The sequence below is a fragment of the Sorex fumeus genome, unplaced genomic scaffold (genome assembly GCF_029834395.1).
Source record: "Sorex fumeus unplaced genomic scaffold, SorFum_2.1 ptg000043l, whole genome shotgun sequence".
NCBI lineage: Eukaryota > Metazoa > Chordata > Mammalia > Eulipotyphla > Soricidae > Sorex > Sorex fumeus.
Window position 1 is genome coordinate 10,419,858 of NW_026606100.1, and position 15,317 is coordinate 10,435,174.

General features: G+C 40.0%; 1 protein-coding gene across 2 annotated transcripts in view; it reads left to right on the forward strand.

Annotated features, from left to right (window-relative positions):
* The window catches only part of PRKG1 (protein kinase cGMP-dependent 1), a 1,343,145-nt gene that overhangs the window by 402,525 nt on the left and 925,303 nt on the right, over positions 1–15,317 (forward strand). The window lies entirely within an intron of this gene.

Here is a 15,317-nt window from a genome sequence, read left to right on the forward strand (position 1 = left end):
GTAGTCACATATCACTAGAAGTCCCACAGTGGTCCAATTGAGGAATCTACTGGGGATGACCTCTATATTTTTAAAAAGCAAATTATATATACATATATACAATATAGACACACATATAAACATACAAATATACAGTTATATATATGTATATACACATATAAATACACACACAAATACACAAATATATACATATATATATACATAATGCACATATATATGCATAGGGAAGCAAAACTATATTTTTAGTACTGTACCTTATTTGGCTGAAGCTATAGCACAGATGGTAGGGTGTTTGCCTTGCATGCAGCCAACACAGCCGACCCAGGTTCAATTCCTCCGCCCGTCTCAGAGAGCCCAGCAAGCTACCGAGAATATTCAGCCCGCATGGCAAAGCCTGGTAAGCTACCCGTGACATATGGAGACATTACTGGGCCCGCTCGAGCAAAATCGATGAACAATGGGAGGACAGTGTTCCGTTGTTCTTCGATTTGCTAGAGCGGGACCAGTAACATTGTGAGACTTGGTACTGTGTTTGGCATATCGAATACATCACAGGTAGCTTGCGAAGCTTTACCATGCAGGCAAGATATTCTTGGTAGCTTGTCAGGCTCTCCGAGAGTACGTTATTTATTGATAGTTCAAGTTCATATCTGTTTATAAGACAATTTGTGTATAAATGGACCTGTGCCATTCAAACATGTATTTTGGTCAAGGATCAACAGTGTTAATGAAAAGAAAGAATACAGGTAAAAGAACAAGAAAGATAAAGGGAATACGTTTCAGAAAATGCAGCAAACATCCCAGGTAGCTTAATGGTTTTAGTTAATGTTTTGTTGTTGCTTAAAGCTGTTTGTTATTAATTCAATCATCATTAGAAACTTGTGTTCTGCTCTTGTCCTACTGTTAGAAGGCTTAAGGGTAATGGAGATAGGAGTCATGGGTCTTTCCCTGATGACTTGAACCTTCCCCCACTGCTTGGGAGAGAGCAAAGCATGTCAACCCTGTGGTCCCCATTAGTCAGTCCCACGTGGTACTCTGCCCTTCTTTGCCCCATCAGGTCAGTGTAAGATTTTGCATAAGTTACAGCAAGGCAGCTTAACTGAAAAAAGTTCCTTATTCTCCTAGAGTGTAATATGCATACTAAGTAATAATAAACATAAAAGAAGTCATTGTGTTTACTTATTTATTTTCTTTAAAAAATAATTTTATAAAGTAGTTGACAATATTTGATTACATTTAATATTCAAACACCAATCTCACCACCATTACACCTTGCCACCACTGTATTTCGGATGTTTCCATCCTAAACCCCAATCCCTGTCCCAAAGTAGAACCCAAATGATATATTTTGCATTGCTTGTTATGAAAACCCACTGAAAATGCTACAGAAAGTATCTTTAGAGGAAAGAGTATGAAAATTGTTGAATTTAACCCAGGGGCCGTTAAGCCCTTCTATAAGAGTTCACTATCATGTCATTAAAGGTTGAGCCTTGTGTGCTTTTATATAACACACACATATATACACACACACACACACACACACACACACACACACTTATTTCCCTTGAGATTTGTTGCCTCCTACTTTGAATCCCATCAAATGTGGTACAATACGGATAGGAGTATGAGTAGGGTTCGCAGCCATGCGGTCCAGAAATAGGTTCACTCATGGGTGAGTCTGAGCCCGATTAGTGGAGAGAGGCCCCGAGCGTGGGGGTGGTTGAGTTCTGGACATTTTCAGCTGCCAGGGCTGGGTCCCTTGGGGTGGGGAGGGGTCTTACCCACCCTGCTCCTGGGCGCCCTGAGTGAAACAGCCTGGTTACTTATTTATTTAATCAAAAGAAATTTATACAACTAGAAATTTGAGTAAAGAATCCCTTAGAAAACGCGAAATTTAGGGGATATGGTGCTGTCAGCAGGTCAATCTGTACCTGTGAGTTGAGTGCATCAGCAGCCTGATGGCGCCTTCAGACTTCCATATACCCCAAATGTATTCCAATCACTTGCTGCTGTGCCTTTGGCAAGACCCCAAAAACTTGGGGCAAAGTATACCAAGAAAGTAAACGGCCAAAAGTTAGGTATGTGGGAGACACACCCACGAACCACTTTGGGCTCAGCTATATAATTGGAGGCATGGACTCTCTGGTTTCTGATGGAATTGCTTAGTGGCTATGATCCCAGAGACTCAGAAACAAATCTCAAAACCCAATGGTTTTTGGCAGAAATGTGTCCAGTCCCTGTAGTAGATTACTGGCGCTAGGCCAACCCAGGTGGGAATAGGTTTTGTGCCTTGGCCTGTTCCCCCTGGTGACCTGTTGGCTGCCATCCTCCACAGGCCACTGGACAGTCTGGACCCACAGTGAGGAGACACATGGGGCTTCATGGGATGGGGGTGGAGCCGGCCCTTTCCTCCCTATCCCAACGACACCCCAAGTAACCTCCCACGAATGGCCTTTATGGCTCCTGATCAAGCTGCTTAATGGCCATGATCCCTAAGACTCAGAAACAAATCTTGAAACCCAGCGGCTTTTGGCAGAAATGTATTTGGACGCCGCAGTAGGTTACTGTCGCTAGGCCACTCCAGAGGGGAAAGGGTGCTGTCCCTCCACCTGCTCCCTCTTGGTGGCTCTGTGGCCACCATCTGCCAGAGGCCATTGGACAGTCAGGTTTGGGCCCGCAGTGACAAGACACATGGGGCCTCATGGGATGGGGGTGGAGCGGGCCCTTTCCTCCCCATCCCAAAGAGACCCTGAGTTGCCACCCACGAACGGCCTCTCTGGCTCCTGATCAAGCCATCAATGGCCATTATCCCAGAGACTTAGAAAGAAATTTCAGAACCCAACAGGTTTGGGCAGAAATCCCTCCAGATATAAGCGTTAAAATTTCGTAATTTCAAAATCGCACGGCCACTATTGCAGCCACGTGACACCATATGTTATTCTTAACCAGCAATAGAAAACAAATTGTCTACTCTTGCCTTTTCAGCAGATCTGAGTGTTGGGGTAAAATCCCAAATAATAACGGTGGGTCTGGTGTCAAAATATTGAATGTGATCAAAGTAGACAGAGAGTAATGTGGAAATCATCTGCCCCACAGGTAGGGGGCAGGTGTGGGGTAGGGGTATACTTGGGTTTTTAGTGGTGGAGGATGGGCACTGGTGAAGGTATGGGTATTTCATTGTATGACCGAGACTTCAACCTGAAAGCTTTGTAACTGCTCTCACGGTGATTCAATAAATAAAATTATAAAAAATGAAAAAAAAGTAAGGTGGAGTTCATGCCCAGTTAAATCAGCTCATCAGTGACTGAATAAATAGCAGTACTCCTACATAATAATAATTAAAAAAAATAAAATGCAAAATTCAAAAATTGCATTTATATGAAGAATAACAGGAAAACTCTGAACTTGGTTCTCAGGCTGGGCTGCATACTGGGAGGATTTGCTCCTTCCTCCTCAGAACAAAAATTAAATTTGAAGTTACTTCAGTTTTAGTTTAGGCGGCAAAGGAAGGTACTAAACACATAAAAATCTTCATCTCTCGATTCCTTGTATTCTGTTGCATTTACTGAAAACAGAATCTTTATTCCTTGCTTAGCCTTTTATAACTAATAATTTATTGCGTTCTTTATCTTAGGATGGACTTTTAGTAGTTAGTCATATTGAAGGAACAATTTGGTTACTTCATGTTCCTTAAGCCATCACTTATGAAAAGGCAATATCATGACTTTTGGCACTTATGAAGTATATTTGCCAGTGGGTAATTTATATTTGATTATTTCCAATACCCACCAATATCTTCATAATGATGCCAGTGATACAAACTTTACCACACATGCTTTTAATTCTGGCTTCTTTGAATTAAGAAAAAAAAGCTTGTCCTTCACACCCTACCGAGGTCATGAGTTACCCCCCACGAGTGGCTCTCTGGCACGGCCATGGCTCCAGCAGCAAAAGGACTTAATTCAGAGCCCAGCAGCTTGCGGCAGAAAAGTGAATGGACCATGCATTAAACTATGGCACCATGCCTCCCTGGGAGGGAAAGGGTGTTGCTCCCTTCCACCTTTCCCCACCCTGGCAGCAAGGTGGCCGCCGCCTCAGAGCTTATAGGAAAGCCAGGTATGAGCCGGCAGTGACAGGGCAACTGCAGTCTCATGGGGAGGGGAACAGGCTCGTCCTTCACGCCCTACCAAGGTCATGAGTCGCCCCCCACGAGCGACTCTCCAGCACAGCTATAACACCAGACGTATAGAAACCAATCTCGTAATTATCTGGCTCTTTGCAGAAATCCAAAATCATTTTATGATTCTCATAACCAGCTATAGAAAACAAAGTATTTCACAATGCCTTTTCAGTAATTTTGATTGTTGGGGCGGGGGGGGGGGGAATTCTAAACAGTAATGGTGCATCTTTTGTCGAAATAATGAAAGTAATCAATGTAGAGAGAAGAGTTAAGTAGAAATCATCTGCCTCACAGGCATTGGGAGGGGGGTATATTGGGGTTCTTGGTGGTAAAAAATGAGTACTGGTGAAGGGAAAGGTGTTTGATCATTGTATAACTGAGACTTAAACCTGAAAGCTTAGTAAGTTTTCCAACAGTGATTCAATAAATAAATCACTTAATCACTTAAGTGATTTATCACTTAATCCCCATTATTCATCGATTTACTCGAGCAGGTGCCAGTAACGTCTCCATTCATCCCGGTTGCGTGCTAGCATAGCCCAATGGTATCTGTTCGTTCTAGGAACATGCAGAGCCTCAAACCGATCATTGAGGGTCTTGACGAAGAAGTCGGACCATCTTGTAGGTGGGCGTCCACGTGATCTTTTGATGTCCCGTGGAATCCAATCAGTAATGGCTCTAGTCCAGTGGTTGTCTATAAACCTCATTACGTGTCCAGCCCATCTGATTTTTGATGCCTTGGCAAATGAGACAGCGTCCCTGATTCTTGAGCGTTGACAAAGATCAGAACTCCGGATTCTATCTCTCATTTGAGTGAATCATGATATTCCAAGCATAGCTCTTTCGATTCCTCTTTGAGAGACCTGAATAGCGTTCTCATCCTGTTTTCGTAGGGTCCAGGTCTCTGTGGCATATGTTAATGCAGGAAGAACAGTGGAATCAAAGAGATGTGCTCGTAGCTGGAGGTTCTTTGTCCTTTTAGTTATTTCTTCAACGCTCTTGAAGGCATTCCAAGCCGCTCTCTTCCTCCTGCGCAACTCAGGTGCCAGGTCATTCATCATGTTGATTTCTCGACCTAGGTATATATAACTGTTGCATTCGGAGATGGTGGTTCCGTTGAGAGTGAATGGAGCGTCAGGAACAAGGCTGTTTCTCATAAACATTGTCTTCTTAAGATTCAGCTGTAGTCCGACCTTTCCACATTCACGGTCAAAGTCATTCAGCATTTGTGCCGCTTGGCTGATGTTTGGTGTTATTAGAACGATGTCATCAGCAAAGCGGAGGTGGTGTAGTTGCCGACCATCTATCTTCACTCCCATGCTTTCCCATTCCAGTCGCCGCATGATGTTCTCGAGGGTGGCACTGAAGAGTTTTGGTGAAATGGTATCACCCTGCCGAACCCCTCTCTTGATATGGATGATTACTTCTTTGTAGATTGGTGAGATCCTGGTAGTGAATCCGCAATAGAGCTCACGAAGGATCCTGATGTATTGAGTTTCTACGCCCTGATTGGCTAGGGCTTCCATGACCGCTTCCGTCTCAACAGAATCAAAGGCCTTCTTTAAATCAATGAACGTTAGACAGAGCCGCATCTTGAATTCTCGAGAAACCTCAATGAGCTTAGTAATCATGTGGTTATGGTCGATGGTACTGAATCCTTTTCGGAATCCGGCTTGTTCACATGGTTGTCCTTCATCTAGTGTTCTGCTAATCCTATTCAGGATGACTCGAGTGAATAGTTTGTAGATGACAGACAATAGGCAGATTGGGCGATAGTTGCCAATGTCATGGATGTCTCCCTTCTTGAATTTTGCACTAAGGAGACGGTGGTCTAATCCCGTTTGGAATTTTGGGACAACAGCAACATCAGTTAGGCAAAACCGCCAATAGAATATGATGTGGTCTATTTCATTGTGGAACCGTCCATCGGGAGACTCCCATGTCCAGCGTTTAGATTCAGCCTTTGGAACTGTGAGTTACCATGGAAGGTCTTGGTTGACATGATGAACTCAGACAGTCTGTCACCCTGTTCGTTCCATTCTAGGCCATGGGTCCCGATGTGGAGTTCATCGGCTTATCTTCTTGGTCCTATCTTGGCATTAAAATCACCGACAATGATCTTGTAGAAGGTTTGATCTTCTTTATAGAACTTCTCCAGCTCTATGTAGAACTTCTCAGTTTCTCTTTCACCATAACTGGATGTTGGTGTATAGACAACAAAGATAGAAACTTATAAATAAATATAAGAAGAAAAATATATAAATAAAATAATGAAAAAAAAGTAAGGTGGAGTTCATGCCCAATTCAATCAGCTAATCCGTGGCTGAATAAATAGCAGTACTCCTACATAAAAAAAAAAGGAAAAAAACAATATAATGGCAATTATGTAATTAAAAATACAGAGAAAACTCAAATTACCTTTATAAGGAAAATATCAGCTAAGTTCCAAGTGGATAGGTTTACGATTTCAAACAAAGGTTTATATCTAGAAAAAGTGGTCTAAATATCTGAAAAATGTTTTACTTAATGGGGTTGATTTTTAAGTCTATCTGGTCATTTAGACCAAGTTGTGGCCTTGTCATGATTAGGAGGTTAGTCATTGGAATTAAAGATTCCAGAAACAGCATTATTAAAGTTGCTGAGGTGTTTAGAAGCTGACTCATGTTAATGAAATGCACCAAGGACATAACATTAGCTCCACATATAAGACAAAATAATTATGTGTTTATGTATTATTGTTTGGGGCTGGAGCAATAGCACAGCGATAGGGCTTTTCCCAGGCACACAGCCGGCCCAGCCAAGCCAGGTTCCATTCCTCCGCCCCCCTTGGAGAGCCCGGCAAGCTACTGAGAGTATCTCGCCCGCACGGCAAAGCCTGGCAAGCTCCCAGTGACGTATTCGATATGCCAAACACAGTAACAACAAGTCTCATGATGGAGATGTTAACTGGGCTCGCTTGAGCAAATCAATGAACAACAAGGAGGACCGTGACCTTGATGTATTATTGTTTAGTAGGTGTTTCAATTTGTGAAAGCTGAAACAAAAGATGTTTCACCTAAGATGTATATGATCATGGATATAGATTTATATTCAGACAGCAATGGGTTACAGTATTTTCCAAACACCTACCCACATAGTGTCCTGCATAAGGGTTTCTTTGTTTTTAATACAGGAGGAACAGTATCAATTCGTAAAATTGATCAAATGAAGTTAAAGCACTAAGCATATAAACTGACATGTAATAAGCCAGCAGCTCAGTGTCAGCTTTCAACATTGTTTTAATCTTCTTTCTTATCTCCATGTACCTCCAGCCACCATTATCATTAAGTTCTATTCTGATTCAAAGCTGTAGTTCTTTCCATACCATTATCCTGGCAGGAGTTGGTTGACTAACCATACCACTTCAAATCTTACACAAGAAATCAAATTCTAATCAGAAGGCAGTTTGGATAGATGGCAATCAAAGGAAAATCAGTCTAATAAACATAACATTTATGACTACCAGCCCTGATTGCCAGATATCTCTCTACAATGGGGGAATCCTACCATTCAAATCCAATAATGAGGTTAATTTTTCAGAGCTGACTATACTAATCACTTTAATTATTTCTAATTATAAAAAATTGTGCTTTTGGGTTCACCTGGGAATTTGTACTGCAGAATTCTAGCCCTACCCCAGATTCGATGAACCAGAATCTTTAGTTTATCCAAACTCCCTGCTGATTCAAATGTAAAATCAAGTTTGAAAAGGATCATTGGACGATTCTCAAAAAATTAGAAATTGAGATCCCATTTGACCCAGCAATACCACTCCTGGGAATATATCCCAGAGAGGCAAAAATGTATTGTCGAAGTGACATCTGCACTTGTTTGTTCATTGCAGCACTCTTTACAATAGCCAGAAACTGGAAGAAACCTGAATGCCCAAGAACAGATGACTGGTTAAAGAAACTTTGGTACATCTACACAATGGAGTACTATGTAGCTCTTAGAAAAGATGAAGTCATGAACTTTACATACAAGTGGTACAATATGGAAAGTATCATGCTAAGCGAAATGAGTCAGAAAGAGAGGGATAGACATAGAAAGATTGCATTCATCTGGGGGATATAAGGTAACAAAGTATGAGATTAATACCCAAGAATAGCTGAGATCAGCACCAGGAGGATTACTCCATAACTTAGAGGCTAGCCGGGTATCCTAGAGGAAAGGGCAGTTCAGATAGAGAAGGGAGCACCAAATAAAGGATGTTTGGAGGATCCTCCCAGGAGGGGAGATGCATGTCGAAAGTAGACTATGGACTGAACATGTTTGCCATTCAATGCCTCTTTTGCAGACCACAACACCCAAAAGGAGAGAGAGAACACAGGGGATTGCCCTGCCACAGAGACAGGGGGGATGGGGGGATGGGGGTGGGAGGGATATTATCCATGGTGGTGGAAAATGGGCACTGGTGGAGGGATGGGTATCTGATCATTGTATAATTGAAACCAAAGCACAAAAAATTGTAAATCTACAACTTAAAAAAAAATAAAATAAAATAAAGGGAAAAAAAAAAAGAAAAGGATCATTTAAAAATATTCCTTCTTAAATACCTGGGCTCAGCCATTAAATGCAAATTCTTACTAGTTTTCTTCCTGACGGTAACTTTATTTCCAAATAATCTTATTTTGAATCCTATAGCTTTACACTACAAGCTTTCTTCTTCCCCCCATAAATATACAAAAAGACAAATAAATGAACTGTTGTATAGACCCCAAACTGTTGTATAAAAGGGAATAAATAAGGGAAAATCAATATTAGCTTTAAAATGTCTCTCTCACATCTTGAGTTTCAGATCCTGGCAGATTACTCAGTTAAAGGCAAACAATCAGTTATACATTCTTTGGTTCAGGAATTAGAGTTCGCTTTTAATCACAATATTTTTAATAAATTTTTTGATCTTTATTTTTTTAAGTCTTTCACCTTTTTAATTTGTTTTTTGCATGATGACTTTCAGTCACTAATGTGAAAATAAGTTCATTTACCATGCTAACACTGATCAATACAAAACCTGGGAATTTGGGGGGCAATTTGTGCTCTTAAGTTTTTCCAAACAAATCATAGTTGTATCTGCATTTGCCACCATCACTGGATGGTTATTCAGTAAGCCACTGTGTCTTTTTTAAAATCTACTTAGATTTTCAAAGATCATTTTATCATACTGATCTTTAATGAGTTTGGTCTCCAAAAATTCTATATGTAACTTTTTAAACTATCCAATGAGCTTGTGGCACTGAGACTGCTTCTCTCGCCTGCATTTCTTCATTTCTCTACTCTTCTCTATGAATTATTTAGCTTGTGGAGCTGATAAAGCACCCAAACTATAAACACAGTTATCTTGAGATTCCGTCTCTCCCCTAAAGTGCAACATGGAATCTGTGTAACCAAATACATGGTCCTTACTTGTTTTCAAATTTGTAGAACCAATACACACACTACATATTCATTTTAGCCTTGACCTTAAGTAGTTTGATTTGTTTTTATTATTATTATTATTATTATTATTATTATTATTATTTTACTTGGGGGACACATCTGGGTGTGTTCAGGATTTACTCCTGGCTTTGTGCTGAGGAATCATTTCTGTCAGGGCTTGGGGGTCCATTTGTGGTGTTGGTAATCACACCCAGGTTGGCTGCATATATGGCAAGTGACTTACCTTTTGAGTTACTTTCTCTACTCCTTGATTGTACATATTTGAAAATGATCATGAAGACCATCTTCCCCTAGCACTTGAATGAACTTTTCTTTTAAATGTCATATATTATTTTCCCAAATCTTTCATTGTTGTAAAAAGAGACAATTTCCCCTCCTTTAACACAGCCATTTAATTTAGAAGGGTAAAACACATGGAATTTTAATGTCTACCTGCCCACTCCCCAAAAATTCAATGACTAAACCTAGAGTTATAATCGGGTGTCTGAGGTTCTAGATAATTCACTTTATTTAATAACCACATAACTCTTGGGTGATGTATTTACATTTTATTTGTTTATTATTTAAGAAAACCAGTGAGGGATTACTGGTTGATTGTATTTGGTTTATCTTCCCTTTAAGCAACTCTCTTTAATGCTAAGACTTTTGTCTTCAAGTTGTCAGAAGAGCTAAAAGAAAGGAATTTTCAGCTCCAAGGATTTTGACAGTGGAGGCTGTAACTTAGTTATACTGCACATATTCAATTAGCATATGAAATCATATCTCTTCTACCAGGAAAGGGAATTAAAAAGAGAAAAGAAACATTAAAATGCCAAAAGGGCAAGCGGATAGTTTTGGTAATGGGGTGACTCAACTGAAAGAGTTTTGTACACCAAATAGTAGAGTTGTCATACATTGAGCTATGGAGGGAGAATCCAAGCATAGACATACACTGATGTGGCCAGGAGAACAGTTTTCTTCAGGAGCAGGGCTAGAAAGTTATTGCTATATATTTCTTCTAACATTTAAAAATTGGCTTTGTTAGAAGTCCTTAATCAAAATACTTCTAGTGGAAGGTACTATATTTTCCTTCATTTGGTCTTTCTGTTTTCACTCATTTTATTCTTTTCAATGTGCTTCTCTTGCCGATTTCTCTGTTGCTAGTTAAACCAAGTAACAAGTGCTTCTGTGGAGGGAAAGACATCCAAAGTTTCCGTTAGTCACAAAATTTAATTTGATACATATTTAATTAATACGTTGAATATGTATACATTTAATTTAATACATATACATTAAATATGTATGCATTTCTGAGACTGAATACAGCAAAGCTGCCCACTCAGCATTCCTTGTCAAACAGTAGATCAGTATATCCCTACTCCGAAATGTTCATAATAAAATCAGTTTTCTTGGGATGACATTTAAGAGTCTAAACTTTTCTCAACTTTATTTCTTTCTTAATAATTCTGTTATTTGTTATTATGCCTTAGCTGAATCCATTTGTCCCAATCGGGCTAATATACAAAGTTTTCCCCTCTTTCTGATGATTGTGCTTTGCTGACGTCATTTCCTTCCATGTAAATATCCTTCTTTTACATTTCTGTTTTCCAAATCTGATCTGCTTTCCAGAAACCAGGCCAAATACCAATTCCTAAAAGCAGCAAAGGGTGAGAACATTTTCTTTCCCAGTCTTTCTGATATTCTCAACTAGAAATAAACGCTCTTATTTTGACAATGTAAATATTATTCAAGATGTCTCCTTGCACGATGGAAGTCTGCTTTTCTTAGGCTAATATTTTATTTGAAAAGCTTTCAGTCTTTGGGCCTGACATCTTTGTGATTGAAATGTACTATACTCTCATTCACCTTCTGTAGAAGGATTCTGTTAAAATAGAATATAAAAAATTTTATAGCCTGCGTTGACCTTTTCATAAACAGTCACGTTGTAAACAAGAACCTGCTATGGGTTGAGCTACATGAAGTTCAAGATCTAGTTGCTCAGAGAAAAACAACTCTGAAACTACCTCAGGTCACAGTCTGCCTTTTTGCTTATTTAACACTTGTGTCTCTCAGCCTCTGTGTCTCCCAGCACTTCTCACATTTGGAGAATATTTTTCTCATCTTCCCTGGTGAAGTGGGCTGGAGCAATAGCACAGTGGTAAGGTGTTTGCCTTGCGCACGGCCGGCCCGGTCGAGCTGGGTTCGATTCCTCTCCCCTTCTTGGAGAGACTGGCAAGCTAGCAGAGAATCTCACCCGCACGGCAGATCCTGGCAAGCTGCCCGTGGTGTATTGGATTTGCCAAACACAGTAACAACAAGTCTCACAGTAGAGATGTTACTGAGCCCGTTCAAGCAAATTGATGAACAATGGGAGGATAGTGCTACCGTGCTACATAGCGAAAGAGATCTTAATGCCAGCTGAACTTTTTAAAATTATAAAGTAACATGGAGGGTTCACTGTAATAACTTTAAAAACTACCTTTCCCCCCCTTCATTTGGATTGAGTCTAAGGGTGACTGGAGAGCGGGATGTCTACAGAAAGAGACAAAATATACCAGAATCTTACCTATCAGAAACATTTCTACAATTCAAAAAAGAATATAGCGTCAACTAGCTTTAATATATATCTTCATGGGAACATAATATCCTTGGTCATTTATTCAAATCCCAAAAAAAGGGGGGCATGGTGTCACAGAACAGTCCATTGAGATAGCCTGAGCATTTGTCTTCAGCTTCATAACAGCAGGAATCTTAGACACAAGGTGGTCTCTGAGATTCTAGTGGCAAGTGAATTCAACCACTAAACTTTTGGCCGTCCTGATAATTGTGTGTGTGTCTCCTCAGCTGGACATTACTATCAGAGTGCACAGGCCCTGCCAGTAGTAGCAGCAGTTTACCCTTCGTAAAGCGAGTGCCTCGGATAACCCCTTTGCTGGGTAGAACAAATAAAAGTTGAGAACCAGCAGTTTAGAAAATCTTCATTCTGAAGGTAGAGATACAAGGTGCAGAGATTTGGCTACTGACGTTCCTAGACTGCAAAATTTCTGCATTGCAAAAAAATAAAAAATAAATTAAAAAATTTTCTGCGTTGCAGAAGTACAGATCTCTTGGATATTCCTCTCAGTGACAGACAATTACTATATTGGTATCACAATGTTCAGATAATAGCGACTCTGTTTTATTTATTTATTTGGGGGGGCTGTCTTAGCCTCCCCCAGTGGCTTTTATTAAATGGGGATATTTCTCAGTTAGTGTTTGTAGAAGACTTTAGGAACATATGCTCTCCCTGCATCCTACTACCCTCCTCTGTTATCTATTTTATTTTATTCTCTGATTTGGGAGCCACACCCAACAGTGTGTTGCTCCAGAAGGGTCTTGGGAAATGGTAAGAGTTGCCAGAAATCAAACTGGGTTGCCACATACAAACCCGACTTACTAGCCCTTTGGCCCCACCACATGTTTTAAAACATGGAGTCCATGAAAAATATTCATACATACTGAAGACATTCACGTACACTAACATGTTGCAGTGCATGATTAGATGAGCGTTTGCTAGTTGCTGTTTTATTCTCATGCTAAATCTCAAAAGCTAGCTCAGGCCATTTAGGAAGGGCTGCTGCCTTATGGTGCTTGTCATTTTGTTGATGAGTGAGTCATTTCTTGGGGCCTCGATAATAAGAATTATCGAGGTCAGAGGGGCTAGAACATGGTGCAGCAAAGCAAGAGGAATCCCCAGGGCATTGCTGAGGCTCCTCCCCTGGACTGGTGAACTGAAGCTCTGGTTACAAGACTTTTTCCTGAGTGGTAAAGGCTTTGAAAACATTTTCTTACAAAGCCACGTTATTGCTTTGTTGCCCACAGGTACCCATTTTCTTTAGCATGTTAATGTTCCCTGAGCGGTGAATGAATTTATCTTTATTTCTTATAAAGGAGTTCAATGTAACTTTTTATTTCAGCATTTACAGTAAAATGACCCCCTTTTTTTCCCCCTTAGCAGGAGGAAAATTCTATTTGTTTCTTTCTATGGAAGCTTGGAGTGAAAAGTAATAACAATAATGTAATAATAATAGCAGGACTGAGAAGCTGTGTGTGTGTGTGTGTGTGTGTGTATGTGTGTGTGCATGTGTATGAGTGTGTGTGTGGGGGCGGAGAAAGGGTTAGTCTCAGCTATAGACTCCTCCCTATCCTTTTCATGGCCTCTTATTGGTACTAATCGAAATGTGATGGGAATTACAAATTAAATGGCAATTATATGTTTCTAGTCATCACTAAAAAACAATAGTAATTGGGTAAAATTAATTTTATAGATCTTATTTATCTCAATACATCTGAAATATTATATTAACATGTATTCATATGAAAATGACTAAGCTGAGGCCAGATAGTATGAGATTGAGGCTCCGGCCTTGCATGTAGCTGAGCAGGTTTTATTCCTGCACTGCGTTTGAGCCCCTGAGCCCAGTCAGGAATCATTTCTAAGTATCACCAGGTATGGCCCCCAAACAAAATAATAACAAAAAAGACTAAACTGTTTTACATGAAGTTTACTTCACATTACGTCTTAGACATTTAGTACAAGCTTTATACACCAAATATATGTCAGTTTAGATTACCCACCCTTCAATATGTAGTGACAATTTATTGGACAGCTTAGTTGCAACAAGTAAAGGAAAATTGCTATGTTTTAGCATTCATGGTTATTGGTTGCTCTGTCCTTAGCTTTGTCTTTTTGTGCTTTCATGTCCTTTATGCTGCTGTCCCACTATTCACTTCTTATTCCCTAAATAGTGCATAGGGAATTTTATTCCCCAAATACCATGTCCTTCGCTCACTTTGTGTTCCCTAAAAACATGTCACATCTTTTAGAAAGCATCCTGAAATACAGTTTTTCGTTGGCTTTGTCTGAGAGTCACTTCTAACCTTATTACTTAATAATTAGATAGCCTTAACAAAATCATTTCACTTCTATGAGCCTTTAATTGTCTGTCTTTCAAATTAGGATAGGCTGGAAATCTCACGTGTGACTGTCAGAGAGAGACAATTAGGTGATGTAATAAATGAAAAGCAAAAAACCAAAAAAGATATAACGTAAGCCCTGGCATAAAAGAAGTAACCACCCCCCTTTCATTTCCTAGTTATTTTTTGTGAGTAACACTCCCATCCCATTGGCTGGCTGTATCTGAGCTGCAGTAAGCATCGTTTTCTTTTCATTCTGTATTCTTTACCTGTGATACCTTAGTACAACCTTCAACAACCCATGTTCAGTCTTTGCTCTCCAGCTGTCAGTGACATACTCCTTTCTTTTTTTCCTACTGCCAAAATACTAATAGCAAAACACATCACTTCTGTTCCTCAAAAATGAGTTACTCTGCTGCCAACTGGAGCTCACAGGTGCCCTTCCACCAGGGCCAAGGGCCAACAAGCTACAACTGAAACTCTGCCCAGCTCAGAGGGCAGCACAGCTAGTCCTAGTCCCTGTTGTAATGTTTCCTAGGCAACCAATACACAGTACCACTGGAGGAAGGGGAAGAGAAAAAAGGCAAAACCTGCATCATTTCCACAGTTTTCAGTACATTTTTGTGCTTGTGCCAAAAATGTTGAAAAATATATAACTGAGCATATGTTTTATTATTTTCCATCCTGTTGAAAATGGCCTCTGTCATACCCCTCATAGAATTAC